Source organism: Cydia pomonella, chromosome 18 (genome assembly GCF_033807575.1).
Source record: "Cydia pomonella isolate Wapato2018A chromosome 18, ilCydPomo1, whole genome shotgun sequence".
NCBI classification, from domain to species: Eukaryota; Metazoa; Arthropoda; class Insecta; order Lepidoptera; family Tortricidae; genus Cydia; species Cydia pomonella.
Genome location: NC_084720.1, coordinates 5,306,780 through 5,329,624, shown reverse-complemented (window position 1 = coordinate 5,329,624; position 22,845 = coordinate 5,306,780). Strand labels below are relative to the sequence as shown.

General features: G+C 36.7%; 1 protein-coding gene and 2 long non-coding RNA genes across 4 annotated transcripts in view; 2 read left to right on the top strand and 1 right to left on the bottom strand.

Moving 5' to 3' along the window:
• Positions 1–8,515: 8,515 nt before the first annotated feature.
• On the top strand, positions 8,516–12,827 carry LOC133527859 (uncharacterized). Its single transcript, XR_009800925.1, has 3 exons — positions 8,516–8,636; positions 9,822–9,970; positions 12,725–12,827. It is a non-coding gene; the product is annotated as an uncharacterized LOC133527859 (long non-coding RNA).
• Positions 12,828–13,749: 922 nt separating this feature from the next.
• Positions 13,750–16,217, top strand: LOC133527847 (uncharacterized). Its single transcript, XR_009800923.1, has 3 exons — positions 13,750–13,956; positions 15,043–15,194; positions 16,118–16,217. It is a non-coding gene; the product is annotated as an uncharacterized LOC133527847 (long non-coding RNA).
• LOC133527836 (transient receptor potential cation channel trpm) overlaps positions 16,182–22,845 on the bottom strand; it is a 399,070-nt gene continuing 392,406 nt past the window's right edge. For both annotated transcript variants that reach the window (XM_061865024.1, XM_061865026.1), the window contains one exon: positions 16,182–22,489. The gene's annotated coding sequence lies outside the window, so the exon portion shown is untranslated. The remainder of the gene's footprint in view (positions 22,490–22,845) is intronic.

Genomic DNA, 22,845 nt, shown 5'->3' with positions numbered 1-22,845 from the left:
TTTTGTGTTGTACTCTAGTTCATTTCAGCAATGGTAAATATTTGGTTTATTGCCAATATACTTATTTATGTATGGCTGGTATAATTATTTATTTACAATAACAATATACATATAATATGGATATATACAGAGGATTACTATAACTAGCTTAAATCTAAAATAGGCCCTTGAGGTATTGTACGAAAGATGCTGGCGGCATTTCCTCGTTGTATCGCAATACTGATACGTTGTGCGAGGAAGCTGCCAGCTCTTCGGTCACCAGTTACGTTAACCAGACGCCAAAAAACTTGTGCGCGCTGGGACCCTAGCTTGCTGATTCTTTTCAAATATTTGTTTATTGTATTTGGATTGAAAAATAATTGATAAAACTGACTGTTAACTTTACTTACCTATATCACTGTTTTCTTTGATAAACATTGCCTTATACCTATCGACATTTTTTTCAGGATGCAGTAAAGGTACCTTATTATTTAACTCATATTAAGTTCAACATATTTTTTATGTGCCGGAGACTACATTATGTAACAGAACGAAAGGCAAAGAAAGAGACACATTAATGTTTAGATCATTCTGAGCAACTTTTACTATCGGACCAACCCCGAAATCGCAAAAAAAATTTGATTCGCGAAGGAAATTTCAACATCAGATCAGCAAAATATATGAAAGAGCCTAATTTTTTTTCGCGATTTCAGGGTGTCTCATAGTCAAAGTTGCTCAGTATGACCTAAACATTAATGGGTCTCTTTCCTTGCCATCCGTTCTGTTACATACTGTATACAAATTTAATATTTCTTTACCCAGAATACAAACCTCAAGTCGATGAAGCCGTCTTAATGGTCAAAACACTAGAAACCACCATTAAAGACCTCATGGAAATCATACCTAACCAGATCTACAACAATGGAAAATTGGAGCACTGTCTCAATCGCCCTAGGAAATTGTTGATGAAACTTACAAGTAATCAATGTCCAGAAGAGGAGGAAATGCTTCATGCCGAATATAAGGTATATGGGAAACGACCATGGACGGTACATCCATTTTAAATATTTTGTTTTTCAAGAAATTTTGATTGGAGCATCGATTAATATTTATTTGGCTACTTCATGGTGTTTACAATATTCCAGTAAAGTATTGGATAGCTAATTAACAAATAAATTAACTGCCACATAACCTTAAGTTATAAGTTAAGCTTATTTGAAGATTATGAAACGCCAACGGTGACTTTATTCGTCAGATAAGTGGCAAGTAGCTTATTAAGGACTTGGACATTGTGAAACAGGCCATTAAAATATAAAAATGTGAATTAAAAGTTGTTTTACTTCAGCCTGGTGCTTGGTGTTTGAAAATATCGATAAAATATTACATTGACCGTAGTTATTTATTTATTTACTAGTGTGCCCTATCCTTACAAACACATCTTTCATTTAATACACAAATCCCAACCTATTATTATCAATACGAAACTAAGAGGCCAATTCCAATAATATGGTATGATACTGATCCAACATAGATCTGACATCATTCCAAAATGAGTTGGTTCCAATCTCCTTTAGATGACTCTCTTCTTCACGTCGTCGTAAACAGAGGCTGGAAGATGGCGTATCCATGCCGGGTGGTAGCGCCAATAGTTGCTGTAGTCGTGGTAGAAGCTGCTTAATTGCGCATATGTCAACCTTCAACCAAAAACGTCACTCTTGAAACTGACAGATCAGTATCAGAATATTGGCCTGTAACTGTCCTCTTCACACTTAAACCGCTGGAGCAATTCTGATGAGTATTTGGAGTTAACTGGAGTACTGAAGAATGACATTTTAATAGTTTTTATCGTGGAAAACATCAGTCCAGGCAGACGAAGTAGGGGGCTGCAGCCCTCTTTTTAGGGTTCCATAATCTACCAGGAACCCTTACAGTTTCGCTATGTCCGTTTGTCTGTCAGTCCGCAGCTTTACTCCGTGATCGTTAGTGCTGGAGAGCTGCAATTTGTCATGGATATTAAAAAAGACAGAAAAGTTTGATTATCTTGAAAACCATGAAACTTTTACTAGACCTATAAGTGCATTATTTGGACCAGCCTAAGGTGCCCTGTGGTGGTGGTTAGAAGGTTATCCATTCATTACTGGGCACCCTATATTTGGTCAATGAAATATTAGTTTGTACCATGATTAATTTAGATTCGTCGATTGGTAATTATTTTTAATTAACCCAGGGTGCATAGACAATATGCAAATCGATACCGGCGTAGCGAACAAAACGCAACTGTGTCTGCCGCGCTAATATGGAATACCTAGTGATAGAAAGAGATAACTACTCTACGGAGCGTTAACGATTGTTATCTTGCCTTACGCACCCAGCTCGTACCTAAAGCCAGGGTACTAGGGGACAAATGTCCCGCAACATGTGTCGGCGACAAGTCAATCGAAGTCGAGCGATTTCGTTTGAGATATCTTCACACACTGGAGACATGTTTCGCGCGATGTTGCCAGCCATGTCGAGCGCGGTCCGGTAACGTCGCGCCACTTCACCCGACGTCACTGGCGACACGTGTCACGCCAGCCATTTGTCACCTAGTGCAGCGTTATCATGGTCTCATTTTTATCACCTATTATGTCAAGCATCAGTTTCGCACCTACATACTCGTTAGAACGTGATAGGCATGGTGACAAATGATAAAGAGCCGACCATATTAGCCCTACTGCGGTGGCAGCATGGTTTCATTTTTATCACTTGTCACTATGCCCGTCACTTGCGCACTTACATACTCGGTAGAACGTGACAGGCATGGTGACAAATGATAAAGAACCGACCATAGTAGCCCTACTGGCTTAATAATTAAATACTAATGTTTTACTAAAATGAAATAACCAAGCTTTGCAAGTGAATGCCTGAAATATTTTTAAATTTAAAAGTACGCCGACCGAGTGTTGTATCTCATTATTTCCAAACCTTGTTGCAATTAAATAATAATTAGCAAACATTTCGCAATTAACGTAATTATTAATGGCTTCCGAATATTTGCTGACGGTAAGAAAATTATTTGTGCTTTGTAAAAAAAACAGTTGAATCGCATTTTTTCTGAGTTTAGGAAAAACTCGTCACAGTAAAAATGCGTTGCTTTTTAATTTTATTAATTACTCTGCTTTTCTATTATGGAGATGGTAAATTATTATACGTAGTTGTTTGTCATATTGTATCTAAGCAAAGTATCTCAAAGTTTTATTACCACTAGAATCTATAAAAAAAAACATTAGAATTAAGAATGTTTCTCATAATATGTTTTTTACCTACTTTAATTTTATTTTATTTTTTTAACTCGGAGCAGCATTGAAAATATTATCTAACATCCCAAATCAGAGGTGACATAATTAAATTAAATGTTTGTTGATTTCAGCATGCAATAGAGGTAAACTTCCCTTCCGTATTTTACTTGCATTCGAATTTCAGTTATTCGATCTGTTTCCGATATGATACTGATCTGTCAGTGTCAAAAGTGACATTTCTTCTACCAAAAACGTCACACAAAAGCGTGACATTGACAGTTCACACTGACAATCAGTATCGCATAGTACGCCTGGCGGGTCTGTCGCTCGCGCATTTGACTATTTTGCCATTCATATATCCTAAAAAACGAATACTCTACTACATAATAGTGTGTAAATCCAATACGGGCAATAACTCTAACCAGACAGAATTTACCAGTATAATCATGAATTAAGAAGTTTTTTAAGTTATACTTAATTATGACCCCGTAATTATTTTTTGAAAATTTACCGAGCAGCAATGTACTGCAAACAATTCGAGACAAAACATGACATGACATACAACAAGAACAAGAAGCGTTGCCAGTTACTATAAAAAGCTTGTATCTAGTAACTTGTGTGTTGCTTTACATTGCTGGCCGAATTATTTCGTATGGTTTCAAAAGTTATCGCAATATACTTCTTAGGTCCCATTCAAATTAGTCGAATCACCGTTAAAGGTTTCCCTTATTAAATTTACACACTGTATAAGTACAGTCACGTCTGAAAATATTGATATGGAACAAGTCTCAAAAATATATATACACGACCTTGTCACCCATATATTAAGGTAGTGTATACATATTTTTGGCACTTTGTCCGTAACGATATTTTCAGACGTGACCGTACATGCTACTGAAGGTTTTTTCGGTAATAATCTATAATAGAAAAGTAGGTAATCTAAGTCTTCTTACTCATTTATTAATATTACAGCTCAGCTGGAGCAAGGTTTCGAAGAGGTTCGCTTAGCCTTCATAGACATAGAAGCCGACGTTGCAGTGCTGTTGAAAACGATGGAGCACCACGCGGCCACCGAGAAAAAAGTTGACGAGTGCATGAACAAACTTAATCAGAACCGCAACAGGTTGAGAAAATTAGCCTCAAACACGTGTAGAGCGAAGAAACTTAGTCAAAAGCTGAGGCCTAAAAGGTTGAGATACTCGGGACTGTATTAATATCATAGTAACTTCGAAAATTGCTCCATTTGATTTTAGAAATAAAAATATAACCGTTTGGGTCAAAGCTCGGAAACCGGTTAAATTTCCAAACCGTTATCATGTACTTGGCGCAAAACCTTTTAATTTCGGTTTCGCTTGAAAAACCGTTATTTTTAAACCGGTTTTTATGAGAACAGTTCATGTCAAATTAACCGGTTTAGAACAATATAACAGGGTTTTTCCTATGTCGGTGTCTATGTTTACGTGGCACAACACCAGGCCGGCCGGCCGTTTCGTCGCTCGTCGAATAAACCGGTTTTTTAAGGTTACAATAAAGCTCTTAAAACGTTCGCGTTCTTATAAAAGTTCGGAGGAAAACTGAAAAAAACAGGTATTTACCGTTATTTTCAAAGCCGGTTCCGAGTCTTGGTTTGGGTGAGATTACAACTCGTTCTGAATCACCAACTAAACTGTCCAAGCTCATCCGATTGCGGCGAATATTTCTATTATTTTAACATTGTACTTGCCTTAAATCTCATCATTGTTAAATAATGATACAAAAATAAAGATTACATTGAATAAATGAAATTGCGCTACAATATTGTGTGCATTATTAACACCTGTCAAGATACCTCCTGTATTATTATATGTATAAAAAAACTATAGGTAAGTACACGATCCTAAACTGAAATAAATATCATATACTAAGAAAAAGTGACCAAGGCCTCCACTTGAAAAATTCGACCAATACTGCCGTGACCCCGGTGGCCGAGTGGCTCAGGCACCTGCCGCGATAGCAGAGGACACTGGTTCGATTCCAGCCTGGGGCACTGGAGGCCTTGGTTACTTTTTCTTAGTATATGACATTTATTTCAGTTTATAATTTATATAGTAGTGTTTCTACTTGAAATAAAAACAAATTAAAATATTTTCTGAAAATAATTTCATTTATTCTAATACGTCCAATAGCACACGATCCTACCGTAGGGTCAATATCAAAAAATTGTAAGGATATTACAAATTATCTATGTATACTTTGGTATACGATTGGGCGCGATTTTTCTGATGTTTAAATAATGGCAAGTAAAATTTCGAAAGTCGAGTCACATTTTTTTTAAATTTTTTTATGCTTATAGGAAAATGTATAAATTACATAGATATCAAAAATTAATTTAGCATCCTTGATTTACCCGAAAATGATATGTATCGATTTTTTTCATACTTTTATTACACTTACAAGTAAATAACAATTTACACATTTTGGTTGACTCCCCTTTTTAAATCAATCTACGAGTCAATAGGACTAAACCTCTGCAAAAGTTTCCATCATCATCATTTTACGTAAATCGCACTTTTTTCAATTATTTATTTATGCTACGGAAATTCAAAGCTATCAAAACAAAATAGCACCAGCGATTAAGACGAAAGGGGACGACCGCCCCAAAACCGCCTTTTCATACAAACGTAGTCCCCATTTTCCTTGATGTACTTACTGAAAAACTTAGTTATTTAATTAGGTAAAATAGCAGACCCTTTTCGATCTTCGGTAATGTTTATTTTAATACTAGTCGGTTGCAAACAAACATGCGGCCCGCCCGATGGTAAGCAGTTTCCGTAGCCTATGTATGCCTGCAATTCCAGAGGAGTTATATGCGCGTTGCCGACCCTAACAATCCGTACCCTCGTTTAGCTCTGGCAACCTTATTAACCGACAGGAACACATTAATATGAGTAGGGTATTTAGTTGGGGCTTTCTGAAAGGTGGAGGAACTATCCCCAGTTGGGCTCTGCTATAGATCTGGAATGACATCCGCTGTGCTGTGTCCTACCACACAAAGCGAGAAGACATTCACAGTGCCCATATCTTTCTTTTGGAGGTAGTTTAAAGACTTACCCGGGTCCAAGGACATACCCGGGTCAGGGGCGGATTAAGAAGGCGCGGGGCCCTTAGCACAATAGCTCGCGGGGCCCCCCTGGTTTGAAAAAAAAAATGATTAAGTGCGAGTCGGATTCGCACCCCGAGGATTCAATACCATCACAACATTTTTACGATGTCTTAATTTTTGTCCACTCGTTCTCTATTAGTTTTTAACATGTTATGCAGTGTATTTTTTAGGGTTTCGTAGTCACCTAGAAACTCTTATATAAGCAGTTTCACCATGTCCGTCTGTCCGAGGGTTTGCTCCGTGATCTTTAGTGCTAGATAGCTGTAATTTGGCATGGATACATAAATCATGCATTGCGACAGAACGGGTAAAATAAAAACTATAAAAAAAATTAGGATACCTCTCGTACAAAATGTTTTTACTTTGATATTTTTTTGCTTTGACCCTGTAGTGTGGCGTATGGTTGGATAAGCTCTTTCGAAACGAATAATGGTCTCCAAAAACCTTTTTTTAAATAAAGTTATTATTTTCGGAAATAATCGCTCCGAAAGAAAAAAAAATGTAGGGAGGAATTTCGATCTTTTTATTTTTTTACTAATACATTTTAAAAGAGCCTAATCTTAATGAAGTTGTGTTATTTTCGATTTTGCCAAATTTTGACAAATGGTCAAAAAAATAGTTTGCAGATGGTTTGCAGGTTTTGAAAACAACTTACGAGTATTACAAGTTAAAGCATGTAGGGATACTGTTTAACAACATCAAGATTATTAAGTTTAATAAAAGCTTGTAAAAATAGGTGAAAAGTGAGTCAGACCTAAGAAGTGGGAACTAATGGCTAAGTGAGCCAAAAAACAAGCCCGAAGGCTGAGCCCCACGAGCTGAATATCCGGACCGATCGGACCACCCGATTTCGTAGCGTTCCCGTGCGAAACCGAAGGCCAAGCTGCAGGAAAGCAGAGTCTAGAATGAAATCAATGCCAGAGTGTGAACGAGGCCGTAGGCCGAGCTCCGTATAAGGGTGGAGGCCCGGAGCGTTCAATCACGGCGCGCCACCATGCAAAGACTGAATTGTAGGAGAACAGAGTTTGGAATTGATCTCGGCTTGCCTGCTGCTCGGCCTTAGTTCTTGCTCGAAAGTGCGACTTGCTGGGATGCTTTGTGTATCGGGCCCTATGTAGGGCTTTACATCCGGCTTATGCGAATGCAAAGCCCTGCATAGAGGCCCCGCTGTTTTCTTTTTATAACATTTTGACAATTAGATCATATGTATCACGGCTTTGCAGCAACTCGGCATATTTTGGGCCCGGCCAGCCGTAGAGGAGCGCGTCCTTTGGCCTACTACGGGCTCAAAGCTGATCATCATTAGGCATTAGCTGTAAGGTGCAATTTGTTATTTGAAATAATAATTAGTAAATAAATCATCCTTCCTTGCTTTTCACTAATATGTTTTTAAACACAGTATCTTCTTTTGTTCGTTTCCGAGCTCTGCTGTTTCCTGCAGCTTAGCCATGCACAAAAGTTTGCACCTTCCCTAACACTCTGCACCTTCAGTATTATGCTAAACTCTGCTCTAGGTCTTTGCGTAAGCCTAAAAAAATCTTTAAATTTGGTATCGTTGTAAAGAAAAATAGACAGGATAATAACAATTAATAATAATTGATCAATATTGTTACTGAGTTACGAAAAAAAATACATTGTAAATAAAATGTGGTGGTACAGGATCCGCGGAGTGCGAGTTCTACTTGGCCGGTTCCGCGTGCCGAAATCGCATGGTCAGGGTCGGAGCGCGGGGCCCCCCTTAGGCGCGGGGCCCTTAGCATATGCTTTTTCTGCTGTTCGGTTAATCCGCCACTGACCCGGGTCATGTGTGAGTCGCTTAACTTCAAACTTGGATAAATGTAACTGTGAGATTTTGCAATTTTGGTATTAGAGAAAGGTAATATGGTATAGATATTTTCTAGGAGTGTGGTCTAAGAGTGGATTTATCAGAGTTTGAAATTAAGCGACTCGTGTATCTTTGTGTGAATTGTGTGTGCACGAGGAATTGTTAAAATTACGCAGTAAGTTCAAATTAAGTACCTAGTTAGGTACATTAATTGCTACTCAATGTAACCCTAAATCAATTTAGTAATCAATTTATTCGCACTGATGATTTTTTTTGCCGTATGATAATTCTCATTTTTAGTGCCCTATACGAAACTTTGTTCACGGTGTACTCATTACTTTGAAAGGCACAGGCATTATGAAGATTTTATTAATATTAATAACTTTTGTTTTTGTAATTTCAATGGTTTCGGGTGCGTAATTTTACCTTAAGTACCAGTTTAAATTTATTTATTTTTCATCACACTTGCTCAAAACGGCGTTTTTATTCCACCGATTTTTGGTTCATAATAGATATTAAACACGCGTGCTTTTTCAGTATATTATAACACTCGTGCTTTTTCATTATATTATCTGACTGAGTTAAAAAGGTAACTGATTGCTAATAATATGTATGGAAACGGAGCCTTCTTATATTGATCGAGTAGATTTTACAACGTGGACTGGCCGGCGCGTAAAACTTAAAATAATGCATGTTTAATTGCGTAAAGAAAATGTACAAATATCGAACTTAGTACCGAATTTAAAGCCAGCAAAACTATTAGCTTAGCACCCCCGAGTACAAATGTGTATGCAGAGGTGCCAGCCAGGCTAATAGCTTTGCTCACTTTGACTTGTACTTTTATAAATAATTTAACTAAGGTAATTCTGGATTGCATTTGCAATGAAAAAGAGTGGCAATGTCATCATTAATTAAAAAAAAAATTATGAAAATTTAACTTTAATAACGACACGTCCTTGGTTTAGTTCAAGTAAATAATAATAAAGAATAAATTTTATTATCAATTAAACATATAACAGAATATGTCAGGGGTCTCCGCACTAGGCTACACCTGTATCGCGGGGAACCAGAGTTAAAATTATTGAACTAAGTTACACAGTGAGTGAAAAGTTTAGCTTAGACGGACTCTATATATGTGTGGTAGCCCGTCTGGTTAAGTTAGCCAGCTAATTAGTCGCTTAGACCGATAGAAAAATCACTCAACGTTTAACTAATTGGCGTATTGAAAGTCAGCCCTTTGAAAACGACTGGTTCACTCAGCCAAGTGATTTAAATGTAAAGAAATGAAATAACATAAATAAACTATATACGCTTAAATACTAACCTAACCTAACCGACCATAAAATTCATGAATATCTAAATTAACTAAGTAAATGACCACACGACGTTCAGCCATCTGGTAAACGTTGCGATCAATGTCTTGGCTGGTTGTTCTTCAGCCAACTGATTAGCTGGTCAATTTGTTGGCTGGCTGAAGCATGCGTAATAATAGTTAATTTAGCCCTTCGAGAGTTTACCATGGATAAATCATTGATACAGTATATAATTATAAAATATACATATTTATATTTGTTTTTATATTTACATTTATAACTAGGTGACTGGCAACGCGCCCTCAAAGTGACGGCCACGCAAGTTAAAGCAACATGTGAAAGAGTCAATCAAAATTTATCGTCATTGAGAGCGATACTACAATTCCAAGATCGCAATAAAGCCAAACTGGATTTAAGCTGTTAGTAAATCGAGGTAAGATTATTGAAAGTATTGAAACGTCATTAAGACGTAGTGATTATATGGTCTTTGCTTTAGACATCGAACTATTATTACTATTTACGTCTAGAATCGGGACAGAGAACCAGTATTTTGCGTCATGAAATGTTGCTTTGGTCTCAGACCGTCTAGAACCCAAAATTACTAGTGTAATATTTTGCCTATATCCCTTTTAGTCTACATCGCAAACGGTCTAGAACACAAAATGACCACTTATAGGTAGGTTAGGTTAGTTAGTTATCTTTTAATGGCCGAAGGCCAAACCGCACAGAAATAGGAGCCCCGTAAAGGTAAATCGACGATACGTAGATAAATAAAGGTCTAAATAATTGTAGTCATTTTGTGTTCTAGACCGTTTGCGATGTAGACTAAAAGGGATATAGGTAAAATATTACACTAGTTATTTTGTGTTCTAGACAGTCCGAGACCAACCCGAAATGTTTGCCAACAACCTCGCGACGTAAACGCGTAAATGCCATGAATTTGCGGCGCGGGCGCTTACGATGTTTTGGTCGCGTGGTAGGTACAGGGCGGTACCGGGAAAATCGAAATTCGTCAATTACGGGCATTCTACTCTGTCACTCTAATTACGTGTTAGTGAGAGTAAAAGAGAAAGATCCCCGCAAATTGCGAATTTCGGTTTTCGCGGTAGGCCCCCAGGTTGCGATTGCGTCAATTTCATTGTTCGGTATGGCTTCTCTATAGTAATAATTAACGCCTTCAGATCAGGGAATGCGTTGCTCGTAGATATTCGCGAACCGCTCGCGCGCTGATTATCATCGCGCGCATTTTGCGAGTCTTGCTTGAGCTGCACTAAACAAATATATATATGGTATGGTATATATATGGTGCCGTAAAAAAATATCCGATAATAATGAAATAGACATGAATGTTAAACCTATTTACCAATCTTCTACTTACCATCCAAATAATTTCATATATTCATTATTATTATTATTTTTTAATTTCTGCCCAATTACATTAAACGTAAGAATTCATGTGATATTTAGATACTGATTTTGCTCTGAAGACTGGTAAATATAATTTAAGTATTGCTCATGATTTCTTTCTGCTGTTAGTATGTATGTTAACATTATGTACTTAATAATGAACCAGGTCTATGATTCTTAAGTATATTCATACATTGTACTTCAAATCCATTTGTATATGTGACTGTTTGTGTTTTAAATAAATTAAACAAAAAAATAAAAACTAAGTGGCTAGTCAGGTCGTATATCATAGGAATCTTGCTATTTTCGCACTCGCCCGGTCTTTACAGCGGGACTCACAACAGTAGTGCTGGCAGTATTATGCATTAATAGATACGGTAGCTGTTTTCTATTGCCCGAATCGGCACAGCAAATTCGTCATATCTGAGGGACTACCGCGAACCGGTTCGTTTGCCTCTCAGGTCATAAAAGGAGATATGCCATGGCGGCGTGGCGCTTGTCGCCTCAAAATGATCAGTTGATCTTCTTTTTATGATCTGAGGTTTGTCTATTTACCTTTTTACACAATATATCTCTGAGGGCCTAACCAAGATGACAATCGTTTGCGCTACGACTACGAAACACTATATTTTTGCTCTATCACTCTTCCATTAGTGCGATAGAGAGATATATACTGTTTCGGTGTCGTAGCACAAACTATTATCAATTATCATCTAGGCCCACTGCGCACTGGAAGACAAAAAGTACAAGAGCGATACAGGCAGATGCGTCAAACACAATTTAGAAAAAGTTCACTTCGGCAGACAATACAATCAAAGTTAACGACTCTTTTTTTCTTATTTGTTTGAAGTACTGAAAAATCTATCCCGCCTGTTAAGGTGCCGCGTAAAAATTAGCTTTGCGGTCAACGCAAATAAGTTTCCTAAAAAATGTGTATGACCCAGATAACGAAATTTTGATTCTAAATATCCGCGGGTGCGGTAAGCCGTCTGAACCTACTTTCGTAAACGATTTGCGAATGGTACGCTAATAGCGACTTGTTTTATTTTAACCTGCAGCTATCGCATTTTTGTCACTGGTCATATCATGCGTCACTTTCGCACTTACGTATTTGTTAGAGCGTGACAGGTATGGTGACAAATGATAGAGAGCCGTCTATCTCAGCCCTGCTGGACTACAGAGGCGGCCGCAATTCGGAATCCCTGGATACCCTGACGGCCTTCCGCGTAAATGAAAATTTCGTTATCTGCCTCTTTATCTTTCGAATATGCAAGAGCAATAGAGAGGCAGGTGGGTCAAAATTCAATTCGTTGTCTTGTTTTTGTCCCAAAAAAAATTAGAAGGAGTGGAGCTTTTTGTAATGAGATGGAATTTTGTTTTTAATTGTTCTCATGCAAAATATAATCTAAATAGAAGACATGCAAGCGGGACAGAGTGGTCAGAAACAAGTCAGTGAAAAGAATTTTGACCCAGGTAACGAAAAAACTATTTTCGCTGTAGGCCCTTTGAGATGAATAAACGTAGTCGCTGCGTCGATAAATTTAAATTTAAGTAAGTAAGTAAGTAAGTAAATATTCTTTATTGCACCAACAATTATACATTTTACATACATGTAAAACTACAAATGAATTTTAAAGGAAAATAGAATCAGGTAACAACAGGCGGTCTTATCGCTAAAAAGCGATCTCTTCCAGACAACCTAAGCTAAAAAAACACTAAGTTAAATACTGGCTTGAGACAAAAATATGATAAGTACTTAACTACCTATTTATTATTTCAGTAACGCCATAAGGAGATTTGTAAAGTATGCAATTTTATTTTCTTGACACAGAAAATAACGACAACAACAAGCATTACATTAAATAAATTAATTTGCGCTTCTATTTTTGGTGTTTTGTTTTTTATATAATACGTCGGTGGTAAACAAGTATACGACACGCCTGATGGTAAGCAGTCACCGTAGCCTATGGACGCCTGCAACTCCTAAGGTGTTACATGCGTGTTGCCGTCCCTAACACTCCGCACCCTCGTTGAGCTTATCTTTATAAAAACCAATCAAATGATACCACATCCTATGGTAATACAATGCACATGAAAAAGTAATCATTACCAATTAACGGATTTCCCTAGTTTTTCAAATGACTAGTCTGTTTAGACCTCAGAGTTAGATACTGATATTTGAAAAAAAAAAATACGACTTAAGTTATATAAATTTACTAAATCCAAAGTAAGCTCAATAAGGCTTGTTTTATGGGTACTACTTAGACAGCGATATATGTAATATTTGTGACGTTCTCAAGCAAAAGTTATATACCACGTTGTCGCTTACTATAAGAACGGAATTTGCTCGTATCTTTGTACGAATAACCTGTCGGAGCGTTCTTATGGCAAGCAACAATGTGGTACCTTTTGCTCCATGACTCAGGAATAAATGTCCGTGCACATCACACAAATGCCCTTACCAGGATTTGAACCCGGGATCATCGGCTTCATTTCCAGCGTCCCACTAAGCCAGATAGGTCGCCGAAATATACCACTTAAACCACGTCTGTGCCAAATATGCATACGTCAATATTTAATTATTTATATGGACGCCTGCAAATTTCAGCAACAGTTCAAAACCTGTATACTCCTTTTTTGAAGAATTCCGAGGGCTTACCGCGAACCACGTTCGACGTGTTGCCTCTCTGTCGCACTTGTAAATTCGTAAGTGTGACAAGGAGGCAACACGTCGAACGTTGTTCATGGTAGGCGCTCTGGGCATAGCTTATTTCACAGGTGGAGCGTCCGCGAAATTTCTCTTAAATCGCGGTTTAATTAAAATTAATTACATAAATTACCGCAAAATGTAACCCCAGTTAATCAAAGTCAATTTGTTCGCATGTGTGTCGCATTGCTGCATAATTTCAAGATATTTAACTTTGATTTTTAACTTTAAAGGCATTTGTTCCCTCGCGAGCATGAAGATTTTATTCATAATAATGATCATGTTATTAATTGCAATGGTATCGGGTACGTATTTTTACGCTCATTTATATAACTTTTTTTACTCTTTTATTTAGTTACGCCGTAATTCCCACTGCCGAGACTCATACATATTGTTACAAACTATTATTTAACTGGCAATGTAACTATGTACCTACGTTTGTACGGGTTAAATCTTGTAAGATTTCTACCGTTTTGCGTATTCGTCTTTTATATTTTTAAAAGTAGCTATTTAGCAAATTAAACATATTTTGGTACATATGGTGGTACTTTACCGCACTAGTGTGAAAATTTGCATATTACGTTACTGTGTCGAACATTTAAAGGGCCATATGTACTGTAAAACGTTGTACGATACATGTGCGAATAGGTAATTCGCAACTCGTGTCGATTTAAAACACTCCCTTCGGTCGTGTTTTTATGTATCGCCACTCGTTTCGAATTTCCTATTTTTCGCACTTGTATCGTAATGTACTAATTCAGTATAGCGTCATTTCTTTTAAAACAGACAGAAATTGAATCTTAATGAAACGTTACACTTAAGCAGCTCTTTGACTCTTTAAATATAAAAAATAAAACAAATAAATACGTATTTGAGGGCAATCTTACACAGATCGACCAAGCCCCAAACAAAGCAAAGATTGTAAGGTTTGCGACGGTATACATACGTATATCGCACTCAGTATAAATACATACTTAATATACATACAACGACCCAATACCCATGACTCAGGAACAAATAAATATCACTGATAAAAACGTTCCTTATTTGACAGGATTTGTAGTCAGGGACGTATCATTATCGGAGCCACGTCAATCATAGAGGTGTTTATACAATTTTTCACCCCTTAATTATCAAATAAAATTTTATCCTTTGAGCTAGCGTGGGGACTGTAGCCCAAACCCTCTCTCGCATGAGAGGAAGCCTGTGCTCAGGACTATAATGAAAATCGAAGTTCGTCAATTATTGCGGGCATTTTTCTCTGTCACTCGAATTACGTCTTAGTGAGAGTAAAAGGGAAAGATCCCCGCAATTTGCGGATTTCGCGGTAGACCCCCTGAAGTGGGACGTATATAGGCTAAATTATTATTATTTATTATCCTTTTATCAAGGTACTAGATGGAAATATGCTCTTAAGCAAAAGGCATACCTGATTAAAAATACAGCCGTACAAGTGCAGAAAGATTTAACGGCATTGAGGGCGATACTACAATTCCAAGCGCGGATTAAATCGAAACTGGACTTACATTGCAAGTAAATCGAGGTGAGACAATGAAACGTCGTTTTTTAAATATAGGACATTCTTACACGAATTAACTAAGTCCCACAGTAAGCTCAAGAAAAAAAATATCTTGGGTACTCAGACAACGCTATATATATAAATACTCAAATATATAGAAAAAACCCAAGACGCAGGAACAAATATCTGTGTTCATCATACAATTGATACAAATAAAAGCCCTTAGGGCCTACGCTAGCTGACGCGGACGCCCGCCGTGCGCACGCGGGTGCTATTTGTAGGTGAAATCCGCCGCATGCGTCCGCTTCAGTTAGCGTCGCTCATACTATTTTTCGTTAACCCGCTCGTCCGCTCCGTGCACCCGCGCCAGCTAGCGGAAGCCCTTATTGGGATTCGAACCTACTAGGCCAGACCGGTTGCCATTATGTCATTTAACCTGACATTTGACGCTTTTTTTTGATTTTATAGCCTGGTTACGGGAGCTATGAGCCAAGTCTTTAATTGTATTAAGGCATATTAAAGTTTTAACACTGTATTTTTAATGAACAAATCACAAACATCACTCAAACGCCAACCTCCCGGGCGCAAGGGAGCTAGAGTCAGATCAAGATAAGTTGGCAGCGATTTTGATAGCCCAGACTGCAAGTGTTAAGTAAACGTCATAATTTCATAGAAGTTTGATGTTTAAAATAACACTTGCACTGTCTGGATCATGTAATGTTTTCATCTAACCTCAACTGGCTTAGAGAGCCATTTGAGGGTAGATTTTGTTTACTTTTATTTCAATACCTAAAGATACAGAGTATAAATGAAATTTACGTTAATTTGTTTTCTGATGAAATTAGTCCATTTGATCATCTCGTTTGTATGGTTTGTATTTCCTTATGAGTAAAAGTGAAACTTTGGTCTGTGCCAAAAATGGTTAAAGTATTTATTCACTGTTTCAGTAACGCCTACATCGAAGAAGATTTTCACAAACTAACAAATATGTCGAGCACACAATAAAACAAATTGTAATATCACAAATATATTTATTGTATTATTGTACATTATGTTTACATAACACAGACGAAGTACTACTATCACTCTGAGAATGATTAAACAAATCTAGATAAAACAATAAGGGTTTATCCTATACAAATTCATAATTTTGCTAAATATGAAATGTAAGACAAAATAAATTAAGTACCTTCGTAGATTTAGTATTAAAAGACTTTTTATTTCAATACTTGTAGTTTAATAAGCCCATAAGTAATGGCGCCAATAGGTATGATAACCGTATTTATCAAGACAGAATTGGCTTAGGCCATTAACTCTTTTCCAGGCATAGTACGATTTATCGACCACATACGCGCCATTAGAATTTCAACTTTAGCATTCCGATTGAAGGTTCAAATTAGATTACACTTTCAGGAAATGTTACTTGTCTTCAAATGAATCATCAAAGCTGGATTAATTGAAATATATTTGGATTTTTTGAGAAAATCTTGTAGATTGGTGCGGCTTGGAAAAGGGTTAAGAGCCCGGTAACGGTTTTAGAGAAAAAATGTAAAAATAATAGATTTAGTCGTTGAAATTGTACACCCTTTGTTACGTAATATCTAAATGCCTTTTAATAATAAGGTCGCAAGCGTGCGTCCCCGGTAAGGGGGCGTCCATAAATTACGTGAGATGATTAAAGGGGGAGGGGGTCGAGTCAAATCTCATCTAATCTCACGTTGGGGAGAGGGGGGTCTCGACAAATATCACGCAATTTATTCTCTGATTGAAACAAAAAAAAAAATACTATTTTGGTCCATTTAATCCAAATTGTATGTACATGCTTAAACTAGTCGTAAATAAAAGCACGAACCAAATTGTTTTTTCTTTTTACAATAAACAATCCAACGCGTTTACGTAATAAACCCACATTCTGAAAAATCTCACGTGAGATTGGGGGACGGGGGAGGGGGTTGAATAAAATCTCACGACATCTCACCAAGGGGGGAGGGAGGGTCAGAAAATTGAAAAAAACACCTCACGTAATTTATGGACGCCCCCTAATATGTGACGAGAAGGGACAGTTTTTAAAACATAATCAAAAAAATTATGGTGGTAAATTATACAAAATGATGTATACGTAGAGTTTCAGAAAATGTTGTAGTCTGTTGTCAAAAATTACGTTGAAATTAAGGAATTGTCACTTGTTTTGAAGTGATTTCTGGAGAATTTTTTTTTTATGGAGGATAGGCAGGCGTTTGACCACGATCACACCTGATGGTAAGTGATGATGCGGTCTACGGTGGAGCACGCTTGCCTATGAGATACCTATTTACTCTAGCCTTGAAGAGATTCAGATTGTACTCATACGGAAACACAAGACTCGGGCAGGGCATTCCACTCCTTGGCAGTTCGCATAAGGAATGTTGAAGCGAGGAATGAGGTTGTGCAATTCCTCAGCACACTCTCCGAAATGTATCCTATAAAAGATCGTTAGGCTGGCAACCTTGCGTCGATGCTCCAGACTTTGAAGTCGAGCATTTCGTCTAACTTTCATTTACACTACTTCAAATTTATAACAACAAAAATGTAGTTCATTAAAATTGAAGTACAGGATATGTGTAATACAAAATTATTATTTTTAGCAGTCCAAACTTTACGAAATTTACAAATAAGAGCTTTAATATCTTTACCTAAACGTCCATCAGAAAAAAATCATTACTAATTAAGTGACTATGTTTAATTTTTTTTTTATTAAAATGAAAGATAACAAGACGTGCTAATAGAAACCAGTACCTACTTGTTATTTCTAATAGTTAATAGTTAACAAAAGGAAGAGTTAATTTCATCGACTAAATCTATAATTTTGACATTTTTGCAACTAAAATCGATAACGGCTTCTAGAGGTGCTCACAAATGTCTGAACACGTCTCTATTATCAAGGCGCTAAAGTCCGTGTTCAGATATTTTTGAGCACCTTAGCTGTTCCGATATATCTGATGGTGATGGCGACTGTACATGTCTTTTTTATTTGTACTATGGAGCCTAGAGCCAGTAACGTATTGAATTTTCAAGGGTTTATTTGCTCAAGCCGATTCGAATTGATAAATGCGTTAACACCTTTAAAACTGAAAATTATGGGTTATTTTAAGTCTTCATGTTCGAATTCGAACCTTAGAACGAGTTGCTTGAAACATTTTTACGGTGTAGCATTTGATTTTTAACTACGTACTTTTCAGTTTAAACTAAAGTTAAACAGTAACTGTAACGTTTTCAAAGTACTAAAATTACAAACTGATTTGAAGGCTGTGCTTGAGATTCAGAAATAGACAAAGTAGAAAAGACCAAGTACGGCAATAGGGTACACTTACAGTATTTTCAAACAAATTGGGTACAGTGACAAATCTTCATATATAACCTTAAAACGCAAAATCTCAGAAAATTTTATGGAGATGATATCCGTACCCAAGCCGTTTGAAAAATGCTATAGCCATGCTACCACCGAAAATTGGTCAGTAAAATCTAGAAACCAATGGTTGATTGGTGGTGACATCAGATATGTATTTCACCCTATTAGGGTGCAATTACAGAATAGAATAAAATACACTAGGAGGCAAATGTCCCGCAACATGTGTCGGCGGCAAGTCAAGCAAACTCGAGCGATTATGCTTCACATATCTGGCGAGATAGCGCAACTTAAATAGGTAGCGACGTCAGGGAACTTCGATCGACATACTGGTAACATCGCAAGACTTATGACACACGGTAGGCGACATGTGTCGCTCGCTTTTGCCAGACATGACGAGCGAAGTCCGGCAACGTTGCGCTACTTCGTCCGACGTCGCTGGCGACATGTGTCGCGCGCTGTTGCCAGACTTATCGAGCGAAGTCCGGCAACGTTGCGCTACTTCGCCCGACGTCGCTGGCGACATGTGTCGCGCGCTGTTGCCATACTTATCGAGCGAAGTCCGGCAACGTTGCGCTACTTCGTCCGGCGTCGTTACCGACACGTGTTGCGGTACATTTTATCGTCTTGTGTAATCGTACGTCGTCGTAATTTCAAACAGTACTAGTTTACTTCAGGCGTTTTTAATTCAATACACTATTTATTACAGAGGTTTGCTTCATTTTTTTTACTACTATGGTTTAACAATACTATAAGATAATTGGTGTACGAAAAACTTGTGCCTCCAATACAAGTCAGGCGGTACTTGTCAGCCCTATACATATCGGTACAAAATAACAATATTAAAATGTTAATATTTACAACTTCATCATACATTTCATTTGATATTTTTTCATTCAATGATATTTTATTCTCTCATGCTCATAATAATGTATTTCGTCAAAAAGTTAACTTATTATATGAGATATGTATGATAAATAATTTGATTTGTAGGTATTTTGTTAGGTACAAATTATTATTGTATACAATTCATTTTTCACTACGTAATAAAATATGACAGCTATTCCTCTTGATTATGATTTTATATCTCGTAATGTAATACCTGATAATATATGGATATATTATATTCATAATTCCATATTTTTTTCTACTCAAATAATATATGATGTGGGTCAATAAGAGGTATCTAAGTACTTAAAGTTTAATTTATTGAATGTAGACTTTTAAAGTACATTCGGCCAGCGATTTTAAGTAATATTCATTCATTATTTTATACTGTTTTATGTTGCCAATCTTACATTAAGTACCAAAAATCTTTCATTCGTGATAACTTCATAACTACGGTATAGTTTATATATAATTTTATTTCATTAAAGGGCAACATCAAACCAAATATCCGATTGATTGGTGAAATAATTCATTTAACATAGTTATAAATTTCATTAAAGGTAGAGCCACATATTTACTCAATTAAATTTGACATTTTCCTGATAAAATTTTCATGAACATTATTATTGCTTCTGTTCATAATATATTTTGTTCAATTAGACAAAACGATATGCGTTCATTATTATCTATAAAACAAACAAGTTATTGCATTTAATTTCTTAATTATTACTAAGATAAAAATATAAACAGTAATGCTTTTAAATAACCTATAAGGTAATATTAACATTATTATCATTCCGTTGATATTCAATCTACTTTATATACAAAGATGAAATATTCAATTGTACTGCAAATACAATAAAACGGTAAAATTTGCACAAAATATTTGGTATAATTGAACACATTGTGATGACCTTTTTTATTAGGGATTGAAACTTAGTACTATTTCATTTATTTTATTACAATTAAAAACGGCTTAAATATTTAAATTGGTCAACAATTTAAAAAGTCAGTGATTTTAAATTTAAAAGTATATGAAAACAATTTATAAGTGTCAAACACAATAAGTAAAAAAACACAGTATACAATGATTCACGGTTAGTTTCACTAGACTTAAATCGACCGGGATAAGGACGACCGGGATCGTGATTACCTCTTGCTCGAAAACAATACAAAAGGTAATCACGGTCCATATCCCGGTCGATTTAAGTCTAGGTAAAAAAATACTTACAAAAACATCAGTGTTTCGTCATTACGACACAAGTTATACAATTGATTTACAATGCAATAATGCGTTTCGTTATGTCTCTTATAAAACTTTTTAACGCAAAGTACTGAATATAACCAGGTTCTACTTAAAAAAAGTCTCGACTCTCAACTGGTTACGACTCTAATTTTATTTGATATTACAAAGTATTTAATTAAACTGTTAAATAAAGTGTGTTCGATAGAATATGGGATCATCAAATTTAAATAAGTATGTAATGTATGTAACTGAGGGCGTACCGCAATAATCGAAGTTCGCAAATTACGGGATTTTTTCACTGTCATTCTATAACTACGCCTTAATTGAAGTAAAAGATGCCCGCAATTTGCGAATTTCGGTTTTCGCCGTCACCGTCACGCCCTCTGATTATATATATACTTGTCAAATCAAAACTATTCCAGAAAAGAAAGAAATGGATCCCAATTTTATTCAGTTTGACACTTATCGACATATTGGCCATATAGCCCGTGCAGATAAATAAGCTATTAATATTGGCAGGATCAATTCCAGCGTTGCTGCAGTCAAAAATAAAATACAATTATCATATTCCATTGCCCCGGACTATTTACCTAACCTAGGCTACTCTCAGTTCCAAGTTCGTTAGATAACATGTACGAATGTATTGTCGAATGTCTTCCACTCAGTTCTTACTACGTCGCCTGTACACGTACGGTCTGTACACTACATTTATATTTAAGTAACGATTATTAAAGTAAGATATAATTGCATGTCACGCAGGACTACCAAGTTATTTGGCGCTATACTTAGTCTGTTTTTTTTTACTGTGAAAAACTGCCTATAAGAAATAGTATAGAAAATGTATGGCATTATTTATAGTTAAAAAAAAACAGACAACAGTGCTTACTTTGAAAGCTGGGGACGCGAAATAACTTGGCTGCCGAGCGTAACATAGTTCATATTCACCTCACCATCGCAGGAAATAATTTAAATGTTACCTATATATTAATATATTTACCTAATTATTTTTATAACCTGCGCACAAAATCCGACGCTAACGGTTGAAGTAAGTAGTTGCGTGCAGATTTTGAACGCCGAACAAAACTTTTCCGAACTGAGTGTAAGGCCTGAGTGGACGTTCGAATTGGGCGTGCAGCGGGGCGGGCCGTGCGGCGTGCATGTTAAACAAATGCAAACGTATAGGAGCGGCCGCAGTGCACGCTGCTCATGTGAGCTCGACGCCACACTGCACGCCCCGCCAAACGCTCCGCTTCGGGCATTCACTAAGGCCTTACATTACGAGTAAAGGTCAGATGCACCAAACCTTCTGTCACTGTTAAAGCGTTCGCAAGATTTTATCATATAGGAAGTCTCTGATGTGTGATCAGTCTATTCACTGTGGTTGGTGCAACTGAACCTAAGTGAAGTGAATAGACACTTTGGACCATTCATGGTTTCAAATCAGGAGCTTAGCAAATGTACAGCGAGTTAAAGTTTTAAACGTGCTAACAATTAGTGAAGTTTACAAAGGATATGGTTTGATTTAGAATAGTGTTAGTTTCAGTCTAATACTAGATCACACGGGACAGACAGTCAAGAGTAAGTACATCGAATGGCTCAACGCCGAAAAAGGGGTTCCGACAAGGCCCTAAATGGAAAACCTCTCAAAAATGTAATTTTAACACTAAACGTAATTTTTGGTGTTCTATTATTATGATTAGATTAATACTTTTGCGCAGTTTACTCGAATATTTTTCATAAGCTGGTTTCAGGGTCTTTTCTGATGATTGGTGCATTGTTGTGTTCATTTAGGATGGCGATCTGAAGAAACAAAAACAAGATTATACATAAATATACATCAGTATTGATACACATATGCAAAAAGGTTGAATATGACGGAATATAAGGCGTTATAGTGCGTGTTCAGATATTTTTGAGTACTTTTGCCGTTCCACTATATTTGATGGCGACTGTATTTTGTATGTTTGTATCAAATAAAATGGTCAATTGCCTTTTAATAGGTACACCTGTACCACGCAGGTATATTCTTACGTGCGACAACTCGATCCTAAGCGGTCTGTGGTTGAAGCAGCTGCGATAAGTTCAGTACACACGACGTTTTAGCACATTGGACAGCGTGCACAAGACATGGGTTTGCATTTGTTTAATATGGACGC